Consider the following 4,925-nt stretch of genomic DNA (forward strand, 5'->3'; position numbering starts at 1 on the left):
AAGTTCCTTTCAGAGTATGCTGATGCGTTAGCTCCATACTTAACAATCATATACAACCGTTCGCTTAACGAAAGATCCGTACCCGAAGACTGGAAAGTTTTACAGGTCACACCAATAGAAAGGTAGTAGGAGTAATCCACTTAGCTACAGACCCATATCTTTAAAGTCGATATTCAGAAGGTTCAAAAATGGTTCAAATGGCTCTGAGCACTATTGGACTCAACTGCTGAGGTCATTAGTCCCCTAGAACTTAGAACTAGTTAAACCTAACTAACCTAAGGACATCACAAACATCCATGCCCGATGCAGGATTCGAACCTGCGACCGTAGCGGTCTTGCGGTTCCAGACTGCAGCGCCTTTAACCGCACGGCCACTTCGGCCGGCTATTCAGAAGGATTTTGGAACATATATTGTGTGCGAACATTATGAATTACCTCGAAGAAAACGGTCTATTGACACACAGTCAACATCGGTTTAGAAAACATCGTTCTTGTGAAACACAACTAGCTCTTTATTCGCATGACTGAAGTGTTGAGTGCTATTGACAAGGGATTTCAGATCGCTTCGTATTTCTGGGTTTCCGGAAGGCTTTTGACACTGTATCACACAAGCGGCTTGTAGTGAAATTGCGTGCTCATGGAATATCGTCTCAGTTACGTGACTGGATTTGTTAGCCCTGTCAGAGAGGTCACAGTTCGTAGTATTTGCCGGAAAGTCATCGAGTGAAACAGAAGTGATTTCTGGCGTTCCCTAAGGCAGTGTTATAGGCCCTTTGCTGTTCCTTATCTACCTAAACGATTAGGGAGACAATCTGAGCAGCCGTCTTAGGTTGTTTGCAGATGACACTGTCGTTTATCGACTATTAAGGTCATCAGAAGATCAAAATAAATTGCAAAATGATATCTGAATGGTGCGAAAATTGGTATTTGACCCTAAATAACGGAAAGTGGGAAGTCATCCACTTGAGTGCTAAAAGGAATTCGTTAAACTTCGGTTACACGATAATTGGAAGGAACACACAGAAAATGTTGCGGGGAAGGCTAATCAAAGACCTCGTTTTATTGGCAGGACACTTAGAAAATGTAACAGGTCTACTAATGAGACCGCCTACACTACGCTTGTCCGTCCTCTTTTAGAATACTGCTGCGGAGTATGGGATCCTTACCAGATAGGACTGACGGAGTATATCGAAAAAGTTCAAAGAAGGGCAGCACGTTTTGTATTATCGCGAAATAGGGGAGAGAGTGTCACTGTAATGATACAGTATTTGGGCTGGACATCATTACAACAAAGGTATTTTTCGTTGCGACGGAACCTTCTCACGAAATTTCAATCAACAGTTTTCTCCTCCAAATGCGAAAATATTTTATTGACGCTGACCTACGTATGGAGAAACGATAATCATAATAAAATAAATCAGAGCTCGAACGGTAATATATAGATGTTTGCTTTTTGCGCGCACTGTACGGGATTGGAATAATAGAGAATTATTCTAAAGATAGTTCGATGAACTCTCCGCCAGGAACTTTTTGCAGAGTATCCATGTAGATGTAACATATCTAAGGTTAATGTAAGCGCAAGATAAGCCACTGAAAATGTGAAATGCTCGTACATTAATAACCAGTGTAACCACCAGAATGTTCAATGCAAGCATCCAAACGTGCATGCATTGTGTTGTACAGAAGCCGGATGTCAGTTTCTGGGATGGAATTCCATGCCAGTTACACTTGGTCGGTCAATACAGGGGCGGTTAACGTTGATTATGGATGACGCTGGAGTTGTCGTCCAATGATGTCCCATACGTGCTTGACTGGAGACAGACCTGGCCAAAATCATATGGCGACAGTCTGTAGAAAATATTGGGTTTCAACAGCTATATGTGGACGAGCGTTACACTGTTAGAAAACACCCCTTGGAATAATGTTCATGAATGGCAGCACAACAGGTCGAATCACCACATTAACGTAAAAATCTGCCGCCAGGGTGCGTGGGATGACCACGAGAGTGCTCTTGCTGTCATGCAAAATCTCACCCAGATCACCAAGTGTACGTTCTGTGTGTCTAGCATGCAGACAGTTTGGTTGCAGGCCCTCAATTGGCCTCAGATGGCCTAACCAACACACGACCATCATTGATACCAAGGCAGAGCCAGCCTTCATCAGAAAACACAACAGACCACCCGCCTTAGCCTTCCAACGAGCTCTCGCTTGACAGCAATGAGGTCGCAAATGGAGGCGGTTTGGGGATCAGTTGAATGCGCGCTGCAGGGCGTTTGTCTCCAAGTTGTCCTTGAAGTAACCGATTTGTAACAGTTCCTTGTGTCACTGTGGTACCAACTGCTGCTCAGATTGCTGCTGCAGATGCAGTACAATGTGCCAGAGTCATACACAGAAGGCGATGTTCGTCCCTCTCAGTAGTGCCATGTGGCCGTCTGGCGCCTGGTCTTCTTGGGACTGTACATTCCCATGACCACCACTTCCAGCAGTCATGTACAGTAGCCACATTCCTGCCAAGTCTTTCTGTAATATTGCAGAAGAAATTACACTTCTCGTAGCCCTATTACACGACCTCGTTAAAACTCAGTGAGGTGCTGATAAAGGCGCCTTTGTCGCCTTAAAGGTGTAAGATGGTAAGAACTTTGCCCCTTACATGAAGTCATTAAAGATCACCGGACTCACGTTGAGCGAACAGTAGGGCTGAACAAAACTGACTGACAAGGCACAATGCATCTTGTAGAGGATATAGTATGGATGTATTGGAATAATTAATGTCAGGTGATGGTTTTAAAGTAATTCAAACGACATGAAAACTTTGTGGAAATGCGTCGATTTACTGGTGGCTAGTTTATCCCAGGGAAGTATTCAGAGTTAACCGTGGCCGTCTGGGGAGCAGCGAAGGGAAGTGACAATAGGCAGCTTAGGGCGGCTCAAGCTCTGAGAAAGCGGTAACAGGGACAGCCTCCAGCTGCCCTAAGATGAGTGACAGTGAGTGGTGGTTGACCCCATGCTGGTGTTCCGGGAAGCAGATGGAGAACTTGTACGCCTGTTGATAAATGTCTGTCGTCCAGTTTTCAGTGAAACATGGGAGAAATCTGCATAAAGCTACGGTGGAGTGGTCAACAGAGGCCAAAATATGCATGTTCATGACTATAGCAACTTCACACTGAATTCACGCTCCGCAGAGTCTGAAGTAAATTAGGTGAAGAGCGACAGAATGAAGTACGCCGGCTTCTGATGGGAACGTAGGACCAAGGAATTTGAAGTATTCTCCTGGGAGTCAGAATTCTGGAAAAATTGGTGTTTTGTGTAGACGCTAACCTTGATGGGTGGCCTGGGAGGAGCTAAATAGCAGAAGTTAAGAGGAAGGGAAATTTTGTGGGAATTTGTTCATTTCCCAGAGCAGGCATTGGTCAGCGCTGGGAAGCAATGCATAATTAACGCGACTTGCGCTGCAATTGGCGTAAGTGATTTTGCTGGAGGGGAAACCGAGGCGAAGAGCGGACTGGGAGAAGTCTCCGTAGGGCTCTTCCGTTCCCAGCTGGCCTAGAGTGCGGACGTGGCGTTCTTTACTCAGCTTTCCTGAGAGAGAGTGAGCATCTCTGCAGTTTAGGACTTAGCAAATGGAACGATTGAGCTTGGAGATAGAAAGTTTTGGTTCAGCTATGTACTGAGCAAGATAGCTAGGAGTGAATAGACGGGTGCAGCCTTGCAGCACCACGAGGCTGGCCAACGTCCTCACAACGACACCGCCCCGCCACGCTGAACTAGGTGATATTGCACCCACTCCAGCTTGAATAAGGCCACATTAATTTATTGGATCACGTCGGCAAAGTTTCCATGAGGATTTCATGGGTCGTGTATTGGGGAATTCTTCTCGCACTTCGCATTACGCCTGGGTCAGTAGATAGGAATTAATTTTGATTTATCGCGCTTTACTCCACGTAAACGCAATTTATTACCATTGCCTGATAGGAGAGCCATGTAATGTGATGATGGAAGGTCGGGAGTTAAAATAAATTTGTGTTAATCGACTGCATCTGTTTTCAATCAAGTAGTTGAAATCCCAAGTCATTTTCTTAATTAATTTTATGTTCAACATTTGCATCTGGTGTTCAATAGCTGAATATGACATCAATGTGTACCCCTTTTTAATTAAAAGTGATCAATTCTGAATCAATTAATGTCAACACTGCCACCGCAGTTCAATCAGGAGTCACAGGGCCTTACTACTTTCTTTGCGTTATCCGATATTGCGGCAGTTTTGCACTCTCTGTTGATCTGTTAGTCAATTAGCTGAGGTGAACACATGCCAAAACCAAATAAGTGACGGGTGGGGTGTTACAAAGGCATTCTTGAGTAATATCAACTCACCACGTCCAAACGCAAAGGTAACTCTTATGACCGATACAGCGTGCATTTAAAGTGAGTCTGATTTTCATCCTAATAATGGTGCTAGTGACGCCACTCTTATGCGACTCGTGCGAAATCCGAATAGTCATTACCTTTCAGAAGTAGAAACACGCCTGTCTACTTTAGTTTACGTTGCGTAACACCTTGATGTTGCGATTTTTTTTGTCATTGTAGTTCCACAGTGGAATTAAGATCGGATGATTTAGCGACCCATTCGATGTTCTATAGGGTGCCTATGTTTCCTGAAACCAGGAACACATGTGTGCCTCCCTGTGAACACGGCTGTTGCCATCTTCTAAGACGGAAGTGCGCATAGCATTGTCATCTAGAAGATGTGGAAGAAATGACCACGCTTGGTCACTGAGAATATTCAAATAAATTTCCTAGTTAATAATCACGGTAAGCTGAATACTGTGTCAAGTCATGGTACGAAAAACACGCTCGAAACATCACAGATCCACCTTCGGGCTAAACTGCACGCTCTACAAGTCCAGTAGACAGGGCATCGGTGATAT

The sequence above is a fragment of the Schistocerca piceifrons genome, chromosome 2 (assembly GCF_021461385.2).
Source record: "Schistocerca piceifrons isolate TAMUIC-IGC-003096 chromosome 2, iqSchPice1.1, whole genome shotgun sequence".
Taxonomy (NCBI): domain Eukaryota; kingdom Metazoa; phylum Arthropoda; class Insecta; order Orthoptera; family Acrididae; genus Schistocerca; species Schistocerca piceifrons.